This window comes from Sciurus carolinensis, unplaced genomic scaffold (genome assembly GCF_902686445.1).
Source record: "Sciurus carolinensis unplaced genomic scaffold, mSciCar1.2, whole genome shotgun sequence".
NCBI lineage: Eukaryota > Metazoa > Chordata > Mammalia > Rodentia > Sciuridae > Sciurus > Sciurus carolinensis.
In genome coordinates, this window is record NW_025920119.1 from 2279489 (window position 1) to 2296258 (window position 16770).

The 16770-nt window shown below is 47.4% G+C and overlaps 2 long non-coding RNA genes across 2 annotated transcripts in view; one reads left to right on the forward strand and one right to left on the reverse strand.

The window, feature by feature from the left end:
* LOC124973634 (uncharacterized) overlaps positions 1-16770 on the reverse strand; it is a 172952-nt gene that overhangs the window by 18346 nt on the left and 137836 nt on the right. The window lies entirely within an intron of this gene.
* Positions 1476-8593, forward strand: LOC124973633 (uncharacterized). Its single transcript, XR_007106688.1, has 3 exons — positions 1476-1536; positions 3187-3311; positions 7938-8593. It is a non-coding gene; the product is annotated as an uncharacterized LOC124973633 (long non-coding RNA).

Sequence of the window (16770 nt, forward strand, 5' to 3'; positions counted from 1 at the left end):
CCCAGGTTTGCCATTTGAGGATCCATACCGTCGAGACTTGTTACCAGGCCCATGGCTCGGCAAAGAATCAACTGCCCCAAGAATCTGTCCACCAATGGGAGCCTTCGGAAGGCCCAAGTCCCATTGTTGCCTAAAGATGATTTCACCGGGTTCTGAGCACTGGGCGTTCCAGGGCTGGTGCTTGTGGAGGGGCTCTGAGATGACGGAAGGAAGGGACTCCATCTTGTGGCATCTCATGAGCATAGTTCTCTTCCATCAAATCGTGGTCCTCCCCACAATTGTCTGTTCCCAACTTCTTACGGTGAAGTCACAAAACAGCCCCCAGATTCGGGGCCTCACACACTCATGGGCTTATATTTATGTTGTTGCTTGTTAGGAAGCCATTTCTGGATATATTTTCCAGTGGAAAGTTGGGCAGTGAGCACAGTGAATATTGGGCAGGCGAGCCCTCAACAGTTGGTGACCAAGGTGTGAGGGAAAAAAAAGAAAGCTGTTCAGGGGAACCAAGCAGTCAGATCCACCTTCTTTGGCTCCTACAGTCTCTCTTTTGCCTCCTCAACAAGGGCTGGCGAAGTTTTCTCTCACTATCACCAGGCCAGGTGGGAGCTCTCCCCTATGAGGTCCTGCAGCTCTTCCTAACTTCATCTCATCTCGGTCCTCCATATACCATTTCCCTCTTGGTGCGCTAGATTCCCCAAAGACCCTGTTGATTCACCTCTGGAGCTTGGCTCAAGCTGTTCATTCACTCAGCAGTGCCTCTCCCACATTTCCACCTCTGAACACCTCCTTATCGTCCCAGGTGGTCAGCTATCCCTACTCTGGGAAAACAGTCCCTTCAGCTGATTTCCCTCAACCTCATTACCTCCGGTTGGAAGAGACTTGGAGAATTGTCTAACCCAAGTCCTCTCATACGCTTGAGTACTGATGGCACAACTTTCCTTCTCAGTAACCCATCCCCCATGGTTCCATTGACTCAGGGACTTGCTTACCACCACCTGAGACAACTTGCTTCATTTATGACCAGCTCAGATTGAAAGCCCATCTCCTAAGGAAGGCTGGCTCAACCTCCCAGTAGGTTGTGCCAGTGGTCCTGACTTGGCCCCTTGTCAGTCTTCAGTTACTCCCATCTTTATCAGTAGCCAGAATGTTCCTTTTAAGAATAGATGGGGTTACTCTGCTCGAACATCCCTTGACTTCCCCCTCTCACTCAGAGTGCTACCTGCAGGCTGCAGGCAGGTCCTGGAAATGCCTTAGTCTCTCACTCTATGGTCCAGGTGTGCTCTCATTTACAGTGACTGATGAATACTTATTTTTCCTTTTAGGACCTGTGAAGAAGGCAAGGGAAGAAAGAGGTGGCTGCTGCTGCAGTGTTTGCCATTGATCCAGAGGTTTTCTGGTGGACCTCAGGTCCCTGCAGGCTGCCTGGGCCCGAGCCAGGGCGTGACCACACAGAAGATGAGGAAGGGGAGCTCTGCCTGTTCTCTGTTGCTCACTTCTGGTCAGCACACCCACATTCAGCTCATCAAAGTTTAGGAGGTGTGGTTTTGTATTCACAGTCATCAGAAAAAGAATGACATGAATTACAACACCCAACTTTTCAGATCTGAGAATGTTTGACATGCCAGGTGTCATGAGGAATCTGACATGTTCTCAGACATAGCCCAGAAAAGTAAAAGCAAAGTACTTTTGCACAAGGGTGTGCTACCAAATCAGGTCTGCAGAGCAATCACACCTGGGTTGGCAGTCCACATCCCTAATGCAGCTCTGACCCTTGACCTGGTGAAACAAAATTAGGGGTACAAATTTATGACTTTGGCTATAATTGAGGTATAGTTGAGACTCTTCATTTCTGTCTAAAGTTTCCTTAAAAATAGAATTTAATCCTTCTGCTAACCATTAACATATAGTGTTAGGATCATTGGATTAGAAGAGCACTTGACTTTGGTTTGGCACGGACACAATAGTTAATATTGACTGATGTGTTACCTCCATTATGGACATAACAAAGGCACTAGAGTGTGTTGGCTTTGAGCCCTTCTCCACTAAGTATTATTCACTTTGGAAAATCAATATAGCCTCCCTTAATTTCTTTGGATTGGGAGAAAGAAGGACATTGGGAGGCTTTATCCTAACATCTGGTGCTACATAATCTTACGGAACCAGACTTTTAGGCCCGGCTTACTTGGTGGCATGTAGTCCCAGACCAGGGTTGTTGCACAAGTCCCAGGATGTTCAAAGGTCTTTCATATCCAGCTTTTTATGCTGTTGTATCATGACCGCTTCAACTCTTTCCATCTGACTGATGTATAACGCTAACTTGTACTCTAGCCTCTATCCCCCTTATGCAAAATGTTTGGGAGTAGAAGTGTTTGAGATTTCCAAATATTTGCATGTATACAATGAGAGAGCTTCCTTATGGGTAGTCACTTCACAACATGAAACATTTATATTTCTGATACACGTTGCTTGATATTTAGGATGGGGTGCATTCTTTTTCTTCCTTTGTTGTTGTGTTTGCTGCAGTTGCGAGTCTTGAACTGAGGACCTTGCACATGCTAGGCAAGCACTGTGCCACTGAGTTACATCCCCAGCCTCCGATGAAATCTTATGCAGTGTTTGTATACACCTTCTTTTTTCTGGTACTGGGGATGGAACCCAGGGGCACATAACTACGGCATCACATCCCCAGCTCCTTTAACTTTTTATATTATATTTTGTGACAGGGTTTTGCTCAGTTGCTTAGGGCCTCACTCAATGGATTATTCTTTAACTCCCAATTCTCCTGCCTTGGCTTTCTGTGCGGCTGTGATTACAGGCATGTGCCACCACACCGTGGACACCTTCTTTTGACTGTGATCCATCACATGAGGGCGCACGTCGAATTTTCCCCTTATGTGATATTCGCAGATTTATGAGTATTTCAGGTTCTTTTGTTAGCAATGGTGAAACTGCATAACATACTCCGGTGAGGAACTTCTATTGAAAACTTAAAGTAATATACTCTTGATTCACCTTCTCTTGTCTATAGACATCTCAATGCAAACCTTTAGCTTCACACTCAGTATGCTACATAATTTTCAACTATTTCTCTTATAATAATACATGAATAAATGCCCTTAAAGACCTTTGATACTAGTATACTTGGGTGTTAGATTTGATTGTACTAAAGCATACATGATTTTACAGATGAAATACAGAGTTTCACATCAAAGCCATCAGCGCTGTCAAAAGTTTCAGTTTCTTCGAGACCGAATTGCAAAAGCTCCCCAACAATGGACTTATCTCCCTACCAAGAATTTCTGGCATCGAAGGTAATATATACACTTTGGGATGATTGTGGGATTCTTTCAAATAACTCTTGTATGTTTCTTTACTTACCGAAAAATTCATCTAATATTTATTGAGTACTTCTTAGGGACACTTGTTCGGTATCATGGCATCATCCCGAAGACTATCCTGTGAACATAAGTATTCTTGTGCTATTCCCATTTTACTAATGTGGAAAATTGCTAAGTCTGACCATCAGATAATTGGTTAAGACAAATCCAAGCCGACACACTATGACTGCATTCTTAATCAGTATACCATCTGGTTTCTCCATTGATGTTTCCTGTGAGCTTCGCTCATTCACTAAGTGCCTCATTAGACCACATAGTAAGCAGTGAGGATACCATGTAAGATGCAGCCTCTCTTTCTTTCCTCAGAGATATTATATTACAACGGAGAGGGCAGATAAGCAACATGATACTGTGCAAATAGGAAAATAAATTTTAAAAAAGCCTCCCCCCACTCCCCTGGTTCAAAGGGAAAAGAAATTTCCATTGATCTGTCCATTTATGGATTCCATCTTCCTTTGAAAGCAAGGACTGAGAGGTGGTGGGCATAAAGCAGTATTGTAGTGAAGCCTCAGATTTTAGACATCTGCATGGTTGAAAGCATCAATGATAAGAAGCGAAAACGTGAGGAAGGAGTGAACCTCTGCCTCTGTTCTATCAAGGAACATCCACTTTCTCCCGTTTTATATTTTGAGTTACAATATAAGATCATATTTACAGATGGGGAAAAAAGGTTCCACTTACATTCCCAAAATAAAAGAAAAAGTTTTAAAAGGCATTGCTAGAGACAGGTCATGTAGATAGGGCTAGGGCTTTCTTTTCAGTTACTGGACCTAATCCCTTCAGAACACACAAGAAAAAATAAAAATACATTACCTATGTTTCGTAAGAGCCAAGAAACACATTCTCTCACAATCTCTCTCTCTCTCTCTCTCTCTCTCTCTCTCTCTCTCTCTCTCTCTCTCTCTCTTAATCCCGCACACACACACACATGCACATGCATGCAGAGATACCATCACCACCACAAAATCATCAAAAACTGGCATTTCCTCTCAGGAAAATGCACATTTAATGTTTAGAGCAACTATGGTGAGTGGGTTTCTCCTTTCCAAGGCAAAGGGTTAAAGATTTTTGCATGATCCAGGCCTTCTCTTCTTTAAACTCTAGCCCAATACTTCATAATCTTATTTGTCTCTACTTTAAGAACAATTTCCAGAAAGTATTCACGATGTTGCCATGTGCTGAATTGCAGGAGTCTCTTCCCTTTTGGGCAACCATGGATCTCTTTTTGCTATGGATGTTTTCCTGGGTATAATTGTAGGAGGTACTCACCAGCCCTTACTCTAAGCAAATCTATAGACCAAGCAGATGATTCTGCACACACTAAAGCATCCAGCACATATATTTGAACAAGACAGTATTAGGGAAGTATACCCTGGGGTATGGTGGAAAGATATCAGGAACTCTATTGTCAGGCAGATGCAAATTGGAGAAGTGGCTGAGGAACAACACAACAACAACAAAATATAAGATAATGGCATATGCCCTTGGATCCTTTCTCTTCATCAGTAAGAGAAGACTCATGATAGCCATGTTGCAGTGTTCTTGTATAAGAATCAATACAGAGATGACCACCGAAGATTCAATACATCATAGATATCCGCCATTCAGCCCATAGTGTGGTGTGGTTCATGGGCCTCATGGTGACTTGTTTGACCGGTGCCATAGCCATTGTGGACTGCCATTCCTGTGTGCCCTCAGCAACTGTCCATCTTGGGGCAATTGATCTTACCATCCTGCAGAACAGCACTGCCTTTGTGGACCTAGCACAGGGTCTTGCACACGTTGGAGCTTAAATCCTGGAAGGAGGGACCTGAGCTCGTCCACAAGTATTGATACCATGTGTCCCTTCAATGCCAACCTCCAGTTCTCATTGTATTGGTTAGACTTGTGCCACCAACAAACAGGACAAGAACATTGCCCTCCTACCGGCAAATGAGACACAACAGACTGACTTCTCCAAAAATCTTTAATAACGTGACATCCAAGTGGGCCCTCTGCGTCAACATGGCTGCAGGGTGGTTAGCTCCACTTTCTGATCATACGCTTCTTACATAAAGCTCCCACCTTCAGTGAGTGGAGGCTACAGATATGAAGCCAAACTTGGCAATGAAAGAGTTCATTCCAGGGCCAGTGTGGGAAGGGAATGGTAGTGGACATTCCTTTCAGGAAAGATGTCCAACGGGTAGGAGACCGTGCGTTCCAACATGGGAGGCATTTTGTGGAGGGGTGGGGCAAAGGGTATCTCTTGAAAGATGGGAATCGGGAATGGGGGTGTGGTGTGGCGCTGTGGTATCCGATTAGACGCGGGCTGCCCTGAGACCGCCAGAGCAGCTTTCATAGCTCCAGGGGTCTCTGCCCTGCGCATGCTGCCTCTGAGGCCATAACCCCTGGCTTCAGGGGTGGTTGACTCCCACAGACAATGTGGAATATGGTCTTTCATCTCACTGATGGTAACAGCTGTGGGAGGGCCTATTTGAATAGTTGCATCGATACCATGGCGTTTCTGCATATTGATCCAGTACAAGAGTGGACTGTAAATGAAGGTGGAAGCGTTCATCACTTCAACCCACTGCTGGGCACGCTTCTCCCGCCGCAGCTTCTTCCTCCAGTGAATTAATATGATGCAGCCGCCGGTTACTACACAACACAGTCCCATGAGTCCAAAGTATAGTGAGACCCAGGCTGAGGCAGTAAAAGAAAGAAAAGAGGCAGCTGACTGACAACTCTGGCTGGGACTGAACTGTTTCTCATTCCTCTCCTTGATTTGGCTCATTCATCAATCCATTCCCTCCCTCCCTCCTTACATACCTAGCTCATCATTTTATTATTAGTTAAAGCTAGGTCTGCAGGGAGACTAAGAGTCCATGGTCACCTTTCAGAGATAAGGGAGACTAGGTCTAGAGGAAACATGACCTGCTGAGACTCAGTCAGGACTTCTGGCTCCCAGTCCAGGACCCACACCATCCCTCAGACTGATCAACTGAACTTAAGGGCAAGGCCCTCAAGGAACCACTTGACAAGGGCACCAGTGTATCTTTTCTGGTTGGCTACAACATGGTTTCTGCCTTCTAAACCTCCTTAGTATCCTAGAGGAGTCTGTCTCTTAACTATTTCGCACTCCACGCAGGCAGCCACCACCCCATGAATACAAAGCATCTTCCCTGAAAGTTTGTCCCCACACTCAAAGGACTGAAGGGATACTTACCGCCAGCAAGGCCCAGGTTTGCCATTTGAGGATCCATACCGTTGAGACTTGTTACCAGGCCCATGGCTCGGCAAAGAATCAACTGCCCCAAGAATCTGTCCACCAATGGGAGCCTTCGGAAGGCCCAAGTCTCATTGTTGCCTAAAGATGATTTCACCGGGTTCTGAGCACTGGGCGTTCCAGGGCTGGTGCTTGTGGAGGGGCTCTGAGCTGACGGAAGGAAGGGACTCCATCTTGTGGCAATCTCATGAGCATAGTTCTCTTCCATCAAATCGTGGTCCTCCCCACAATTGTCTGTTCCCAACTTCTTACGGTGAAGTCACAAAACAGCCCCCAGATTCGGGGCCTCACACACTCATGGGCTTATATTTATGTTGTTGCTTGTTAGGAAGCCATTTCTGGATATATTTTCCAGTGGAAAGTTGGGCAGTGAGCACAGTGAATATTGGGCAGGCGAGCCCTCAAAAGTTGGTGACCAAGGTGTGAGGGGAAAAAAAGAAAGCTGTTCAGGGGAACCAAGCAGTCAGATCCACCTTCTTTGGCTCCTACAGTCTCTCTTTTGCCTCCTCAACAAGGGCTGGCAAAGTTTTCTCTCACTATCACCAGGCCACGTGGGAGCTCTCCCCTATGAGGTCCTGCAGCTCTTCCTAACTTCATCTCATCTCGGTCCTCCATATACCATTTCCCTCTTGGTGCGCTAGATTCCCCAAAGACCCTCTTGATTCACCTCTGGAGCTTGGCTCAAGCTGTTCATTCACTCAGCAGTGCCTCTCCCACATTTCCACCACTGAACACCTCCTTATCGTCCCAGGTGGTCAGCTATCCCTACTCTGGGGAAACAGTCCCTTCAGGTGAATTCCCTCAACCTCATTACCTCCGGTTGGAAGAGACTTGGAGAATTGTCTAACCCAAGTCCTCTCATACGCTTGAGTACTGATGGCACAACTTTCCTTCTCAGTAACCCATCCCCCATGGTTCCATTGACTCAGGGACTTGCTTACCACCACCTGAGACAACTTGCTTCATTTATGACCAGCTCAGATTGAAAGCCCATCTCCTAAGGAAGGCTGGCTCAACCTCCCAGTAGGTTGTGCCAGTGGTCCTGACTTGGCCCCTTGTCAGTCTTCAGTTACTCCCATCTTTATCAGTAGCCAGAATGTTCCTTTTAAGAATAGATGGGGTTACTCTGCTCGAACATCCCTTGCCTTCCCCCTCTCACTCAGAGTGCTACCTGCAGGCTGCAGGCAGGTCCTGGAAATGCCTTAGTCTCTCACTCTGTGGTCCAGCTGTGCTCTCATTTACAGTGACTGATGAATATCTATTTTTCATTTTAGGACCTGTGAAGAAGGCAAGGGAAGAAAGAGGTGGCTGGTGCTGCAGTGTTTGCCATTGATCCAGAGGTTTTCCAGTGGACCTCAGGTTCCTGCAGGCTGCCTGGGCCCGAGCCAGGGCGTGACCACACAGAAGATGAGGAAGGGGAGCTCTGCCTGTTCTCTGTTGCTCACTTCTGGTCAGCACACCCACATTCAGCTCATCAAAGTTTAGGAGGTGTAGTTTTGTATTCACAGTCATCAGAAAAAGAATGACATGAATTACAACACCCAACTTTTCAGATCTGAGAATGTTTGACATGCCAGGTGTCATGAGGAATCTGACTTGTTCTCAGACATAGCCCAGAAAAGTAAAAGCAAAGTACTTTTGCACAAGGGTGTGCTACCAAATCAGGTCTGCAGAGCAATCACACCTGGGTTGGCAGTCCACATCCCTAATGCAGCTCTGACCCTTGACCTGGTGAAACAAATTGAGGGGTACAATTTATGACTTTGGTTATAATTGAGGTATAATTGAGACTCTTCATTTCTGTCTAAAGTTTCCTTAAAAATAGAATTTAATCCTTCTGCTAACCATTAACATATAGTGTTAGGATCATTGGATTAGAAGAGCACTTGACTTTGGTTTGGTACGGACACAATAGTTAATGTTGACTGATGTGTTACCTCCATTATGGACATAACAAAGGCACTAGACTGTGTTGGCTTTGAGCCCTTCTCCAGTAAGTATTATTCACTTTGGAAAAGTCAATATAGCCTCCCTTAATTTCTTTTGATTGGGAGCAAGAAGGACATTGGGAGGCTTATCCTAACATTTGGTGCTACATAATCTTACGGAACCAGGCTTTTAGCACCGGCTTACTTGGTAGCATATAGACCCATATGAGGATTATTGCACAAGTCCCAGGATGTTTTAAGGTCTTTCCCGTCAAGGTTTTTATGCTGTTGTAACATGAGTGCTTCCACTCTTTCCATCTGAATGATGTGTAATGCTAACTTGTGCTCTAGGTTGTGTACCCCTTATGCAAAATATTTGGGACTAGAAGTGTTTGAGATTTCCAAATATTTGCATATATACAGTGAGATAGCTTGCTTAAGGGTAGTCACTTCACAACATGAAACATTTATATTTCTGAAACACGTTGCTTGATATTTAGAATGGGGTGCATTCTTTTTCTTCCTTTATTGTTTTGTTTTCTGCAGTTGGAAGTCTTGAACTGAGAACCTTGCACATGCTAGGCAAGCACTGTGCCACTGAGTTTCATCCCCAGCCTCTGATGAAATCTTATGCAGTATTTGAATACACCTTTTATTTTCTAGTACTGGGGATGGAACCCAGCAGCACATAAATTCTAGGTCACATCCCCAGCTCCTTTAAATTTTTATATCATATTTTGAGTCAGGGTTCTGCTAAGTTGCTTAGGGCCTCACTCAATTGACTGGCCTAAACCCCTAATTCTCTTGCCTTGGCCTCCTGAGCTGCTGAGATTAGAGGCATTTTCCACCACACCGTGCACTTTTGACTATAGAAAATAAAACCCCAAACTTCACTAAGACTGTGAAAGCTGTTTTTCACTCAGGTGACAGAGGTGAATCCCAGTGTGGGAAGCTAACTGTCCTCCCCTTGAAGATTCAGGATCTAGCCTCCTTCCAATGTGTGAGTCCACCGTCTCCTAAGGCTGAACAGTCCTTGGCCTCCAGGTGTTACAGTGGGAGGTTTGGTGAGGAAAAGAGTGCAGTCCCCTAATTTACTTAAACGTACTATCCCAATCCTCCACTTCACTTTCACCCTCATTCGAGTGGTGATTACTAGTACTTAAAAGAGCTTAGACTCAAGAGGGGCTGGGAAAGATCACTCAAGGCCAGTGTGGTAGTGCTGGTGACAGCCCCATATTATGGAAGGGAGCCATGACACTTTCTAGAGAGCCTGTAATCTCTGACACCATCGGCATCACATTTAGCAGCAGCAGGAGAACTCTGTAGGTAAGGATTTCCTGGCCACCACTGGGGCCAGGCATGGGGAAGTGTGAGGTCACCATTTGCTGAGCCTCGTGAGTGCAGATAGGAATGGTCAGGATGTGTGACTCACCCACAACCCAAGCATGACATGTCACTCACACTTGTCCTTCAGTGCAGCCTGCCTTCCTCAATGGGTCCTATCTTGAATGAGGCAGAGGTGTGGGCAAAACACGAAGGAAAAGAGAATGCTTTTGGTTAAAGCTGTAGGACCCCAACGTGTGAGCAGCAGAGGCTACAGTAGCCCCTCATATCAGAGTGAGATCCAAGTGAAAGAGAACCCGTGTCTGCTCAAGCCACTAGGCTGGAGTCTGCAGGGAGCTTGAAGGACACTGGGCTTCTGTGGAGCCACCCTTTGGCATCCAGGGAGCTCAACAGCACTCAGCAGGTGTACCCTTGTTCTTGAACACACATGAGATCCCACCTGGGGGCTCCCAGAAATACCTGGAGTAAGCTGGGGGTGAGCTCTTTATGGGGGGCCAGGATCCTTGCAAGAGAAGATGGGGTCTGTGTCCATGACACACAGGATAGTGTCACATTAGATCCCATAATCATGGGCAGTGGTGTGAAGTGTCCTTATTAGGCCACCATGCAGTACCCTCCTCTAAACAGTGCTGGCCTTCAGGAAGTAATAGGTGACTTTGGCTCTACATGTGAGTCTTTACAAACAAACATAAAGAAAGATGGCACACCAAGAAGCACAGTGTTAGCCAGCACAGGCCACAGGCCTGTGGTCCCAGCACTTGGAGGCTGAGCAGTAGGATCTCACATTCAAGTCCAGCCAGATATAGCAAGTTCCTGTATAAAAACTAAAAAGATAAAAAGGGCTGGGGTCCCCCTGGGTTCCATCCTCAATACAACAAAAAGCAATAAGAATGGTGTAAGATGTCACAAAAAAGTGTCTCTAGGGATGTCAGGAATTCTAAATGTCCAAAAAGTTTATCTACCTGACAGAACTGTAAGTGTATGCTGGAGATGAATGAATAAGCATCCTGGAGATACAGAATCAAATTTCACATTGTCAGAGAAAGAAGTGATATGCAAACAAAGAGGGAATGCTGGGTAAACCCTCTGGTGTTGCACTGGTGTAAGGGGGGTCAGAATCAACCCAGGCATGTTTGACATGGGTGACAGGTGATGGATGGATGGATGATAGGTAGGAAGTAGACAGATGATAGATAGGTCACAGGTGGATGGATGATAGATGCTAGATATATAGATGACAGACAGATCATGATACATGGATGAATGGATGGATAGATAAGCAAGCTAGTGGGCATCCATTATTTCTTGGATGTGGATGTCAATAGAGCCTGCCAACAAGGACTCTCTGTGGCAATGAGCACAGGTAATGTCCAGGTCTTGGCTTCTAAATCTCTACCCCATGATGGGAACCCATTTCCCTAGAGACAGAGTTGACACCAGGACTGGGAAAGAGAAAGACCCATGGAACCTGGAGTATCTTGTGATGACAGAAAATAACAAAGTTCTTTTCAAAAATGGGTTTTATCAAAAGAAAAGACACAGGAGACAACATGAGAGATCTCCCAATGACCAAAGCTGGAAGAATTTCAGCAATGCCATAATTGAGTGTTGAGTTCAGCCCAGGGAATAAGAAGATCCATGAGTATATGCTAACACAGATAGGTTGCTGGGTAGTAACTATGGAGAAGGGAAACCTGCTCCTTAAGTAACAAACATTGAGGGTTGCAGGGATTAGAACGGTACTGCTCAGACACCAGTGCACCTGGCCTTTGCTTCAGGTGGGCTGCTGACAGCAGCTGGTGGGGAGCATGCGAGTTTAGGAAGGAACAGCCACTCCATCTTCCTCAAAGTACATGCCCCGAAGTCCTCTAGTTACCAAGGGGAAATGTGCTACCCCCTGATGAATCGTGAGACCCCGCTAGGCGAGCTTGGCCAGCAGAGGCCCAGGGTTCCAGGTCCCCAGATCCCCATGGCATGCACTGATGGGACACTCTGGGAAGATCATGCCCCTTCTGTGTGACTCTTCCCCCAAACCACAGGCTCAGTGTGACCCCAGAGAAACCTCTGAGGGACCTGCCCACTCCACAGGGGTCCAGGCCATGAGCACCAAGGAGCCCCTTGAGCACATGGAGGGATCTCCAGTCACTTCCTGGACCAGGAAAATGATCCTGCTGAGGAAAATGGGTGAGAGAGCTGAAGGAAGTCTGTAGGTATGTTTTTAACGTACATGTAGCATTTGATCAGGATCGGCAGGGGTCTATGGGGGATTCCAAAGCAGTACTTCAGTTTCATCATTCAAAATGCAGCTAGTCCACGCTCTCTGGTGAAGGTGACTGCTTCCCTAAATAAACCCATCTACACCTCTGAAGAAATGATAGACTTGTGTATCTAAATTTAACAACTAAATGCTGTTAGTAGACTTGGAGAAATGGCAGACTGGCTTAACGGAGGATCCACTCACAGATGTCAGGAGAGGCTGGTGGGGCCTGCAAGTTTCTGGAATGCAGACGAGAGGGCAGCAACTTCACACTGGGCAGAACAGGCCCTGCCTCCTTTTAACCCAGGCAACCCTATCGGAGGGTGGAGCATTAAGTAATTCCAGTTCACAAATGATTCCTCAGGCTGGATGAGGCTTGCCACAGTGGCTACTGTTTGTTGAGGGTCAACTACAGGTAAATCTTCAAACATTATTTCATGGAATTCTCCAAAGCAAAACAGGAAAACATAGCACCCGGTTTTAAAGATGAGGAAGCAGAAGCATAGGAGGACAGGGGAACTGGCCAAGGCCAGAAACAGGGCTGGCTCTCCTCCCCTTCCTCCATATGCCCACCCCACATGCAGTCACTGAGCAGGATCTCAAATTGATACGCAGATTCACCAAGTCCCTGCATGTCCTCTTGGTAACATTCCCTCCTAAGGAGATGGAGGAAGCCAAAGGCAGAGCAAGAAAAGACATCTGGACAGAGCAGGGAGAGGTGTCCAGAGACAGGGTGGCCACGTCGGAGGTGATTTTGGTATCCTGGATGCTGGGTCTGTGTTCTCAGAGACAAGTCGCTTCTGACCAAAGGAAGCCATCAGTGAGTGGCTGGAAAGATAGCTCAGCTGGTAGAGTGCTTGCCTCACAAGCACAAGGCCCTGAGTTCGATCCCCAGTACTGCAAAAAAAAAAAAAAAAAAAAAAAAAAGGAAGGCGTCAGAGGAAGACTCACTGTGCCAGACAGAGCAGGATCTGTGGGAAGGTGCACTGAGGTTACCATGGAAACCTTTCCCTGCACTGCTCAGAGCGCTGGTTTTTAAGGGGATGGTGCTGTGTGCTTCTTGGGAATATGATCAAGGGAAAAAATGTAGCCTCCCTTGGTATCTCCTGACCTGACCAATGGCTGGGCTTGCCCAGGAGCCAGCACTGCTCCTCCAACACCTGGCCACTACCTGTTCATTCACCTCCAGCTCTTCTCTCCGAGCCTGGTCAGTGACCCCTGGGCTAGTGGTGGCAGGGCAACCTTGTGTGCACAGCTGTGCTCTCCACATCCAGCGCTGGCACAGGGAGAGGCTCTGTTCCTTGAAGACACCTCTATTGCCTGGGAGGGTGGCCCTGGGCAGCATGCCTCCCTGAGCTATCCCAGTCACCCATCCTGCAGGACCAGTGGTGAGGCCAGTTTTTCCAAGAACTCCTGGTGGACACCCACACTGGCTGCCCCTCTGGTCCCAGAACTTCTGGAACAATCAGGCCCTCTCCCCTTCGGCTCTGCTACCCAGCCTTGATCCCATCTTACCTGGCAGCCTCTCAAGAAGGTTCCCATAATGGATAAACAGATCTTTAAGTGTACAAAAGCTGCAGAGGGGGTGTTCTTAATGTGATCATTGCCTGGCTCCCCCTGGAGCCCCCAACACCCAGAAGAGCTCTGTGAGACCCACCCTCCAAACTCAGGAGCTTGCTCCTGACCAAACCTCTTGGTTAGGCCCTTGCAAGAAATCTGCCACTCCAGGGATGTCCATGGTGGGACTGAGGCCTCCTCTGATGGGAAACTCCTAACTCCACTGGGAACAGCACCCCTTCAGGGTCAGTCCTCAGAGAGAACAGCTGCCATCACGGCTGACCCTCCAGCACCATTATTTCCTATTGCACACCCACGGCTGACTCATTACACAGAAAAGATAGCTTTGGTTTGCTTCTTGAGGCAATGGAGTGACAAATCTATTTATAACAGGATGTTTGAACTTGTGTTCATTAAGTTTTCAGTTGACTCTGTGTAATTGAAAAATGCACTGGGTGTTGATGTGCTGGCCATGTGGATCAGCTGGCCACTGGAGTGGAAGGCCAGCTCTGAGGCCACCAGGCCACACCAGCACTGGTCCCTGAAGGCAGGCTGAGGGCACAAGGAAGAACTGTCTGATACCCTGTGCCCAACAGCCTGCACCATGGGAAGGGCAGAATCCCTCCTCTCCCCACCCATTGGGCATCAGGCCACCATCCCCAGCACAGCGATCAGCTCAGGGCCTCCACTTCTAACTCTACCCACCGTCCACCAAGCTCCACCTCAAGTGGCCTGCCATCTAAGATAGAGGAAACACATGGCATGATTGCAAACTAAAGGGCGAGATGCAGAGACCCGTGGTCACACGGCTGGTGGAGCTGTTAGGACACTGTTAGGACACTGTTAGGTCACTGGTGGCAAAACACCTTGGTTAGGATTGTAGCTCATGTGGCCTTGGACAAGCTGTCTCTACTCTGCCTCTGTGTCTCCATCTTGAGATGAGGCTGATGGATGTGGTACTGGGGCAGGGCACCCACCCCCAGGGACTGGCAGGAGGGTTAAAGGAATTAAGTGGCACACAGCACTGATACTTGGCACAGAGCAGGGGTTTCTAGGCACATGCTGCTCTTGGCATTGACCATGGAGCCCGAGTCCCAACTGAGGACAAGTGTGCTGCTTGATGGCAGCTGAACCTGACTTCCTAGGGATCAGCTGTAACCTCGCAGTGTTGCTCAGGGTCCTTTACAGAACAGAAGCAGTTCTGGGGGCAAAAGGGTTACACAAACCTGGGTTTAAATCCCAGTTCCTCTAGGGAGGCCTGAGGGCAGGCTCTTTGTCCCTCTGAGCCACAACCTCTTCATATGCCTAGCAGGGTCCATAGCCCCTCCCTCCAAGGTCACACAAGTCTAAACAAGCTGATTAGAGGAAGGTCTCCACCCCCCTCCCCGGGCCCATCCTGTTCCTCCTCAAGCTGTGGGGAGCCACCAGGTGTGTTATGTTGAAGCCACCGGCAGACCCTTCCTAGGCCACATATCCACATCCAAGGCTGGCTGCAGACTTCAGGGTGGTGACTGTACAGCATGGTCTGTCCCGAAAGCCAGGTGCCAGAAAAACCACCCAAGGCAGAGTGTCAGGAGGTGGGGCCTGGGGGAGGCGTTTTGGTTACAGGGCCTCCAACCTCAGGAATGGAGGAATCCACATTGCAAGGGCCAGAGGCTGGGAGCCCAGTCCCAGAAGCTGACCAGCAGGGGCTTGTGGAATGAACTCTGAGCTGCAGGTGTCCAGGTGCATCTTCCAGTCCTCACTTAGGACCTCAGGTCAGGTCAGGCCCCATTCCAGCCACCGGGGCTGGCCCATGACTTGGGGACCCTGCCCAGCATTGCCATCAGTCTCACTAAGAAGAAGGTAGATGAAGCTGTGAGGGACAGTCCAGGCCAAATGTAGAGACCCATGGTCACGTGGCTGGTGGAGCTGTTAGGACACTGGTGGCAAAACACCTGGGTTAGGATCTATCTTTATTTTTTTCCTGTCAGAAAATTTCGAGAATTACACCAAAAAATACTTAAGCCTCTGCTATCTACTGACAAAAATACACCACAAAATTATAAAGTGCTCAGTGGTTTTGCTAGGGACAATTTGTTATTCTGCTTCAGATGACAAATGAATTTACAGGTGACTCCAGTGATGAGAGGGTGTGGAGGAGGAAGAACTGATGAAAGTGTTTGGCAGGGCAGTTTGAGCGATAGTAGCCTTATTACCCAACTGTTCTGTATGATGATTTCAACACAACAAGCCACAAAAAAATACCCTTTGACTGGCCTGTCAGAGAATAATGGGGAAGAGTGACACATCTCACATAACCAATTCTCCCAGCGGGTCCCAGGCCTGCTGACCACGGAGCCAACATGGACCTGGGATGGGCCTCCCTGAAGCATGTGAGGGCCTGGGAGCAGGAGGCCAGGGTGATGCCAGATGTGACCATTCATCAGGAACTTCTAGAACTCGGTTGCAGACTTTGGACAAATGTGCTCTTTTAACACAACCAAGTAGCAAAAGGAAGTCCCCCATTGTCAGCACATTGTAGAAATGTCCAGGCTTTAGGAGACCCTGGTAATAGCTTTCAGAGAGAGAAAGAGAGAGGGAGGAAGGGAGACAGAAGTACTTGAGATGGATCATCTTGGGAAAAGACTAAACTCTGGCCTGGCATGGATGATGCCTAGCTTCTTCCATTCTGGCATGATAAGAGTGTTCATAACTTTCTGAGAAAACGGTCACACTTCCCTTTCCTTTGGGAGGAAGATCAATGTCAGATTTTAAAGGAATATCTTCTCAAACCTAAAAATAAAGTGAAACGGGGGTGAACTGAAGCCAGACAAGGACCAAAAAAACCCAAGGTGATACCTTCAGTGTCGAATGTACCACCAGAAGTGACACACTAGATATGTTATCAAATTGGCACACTCTCTGAATCTTTCTGAGTTTCCAAATCACCATTCCACTCAGCCTCTGCCACCTGTGTTTTGAAAGATCTCTGATGGTGATGGCTGTGATCTCTCAGAAGAGTTTTGCAGCCGGGGCTCT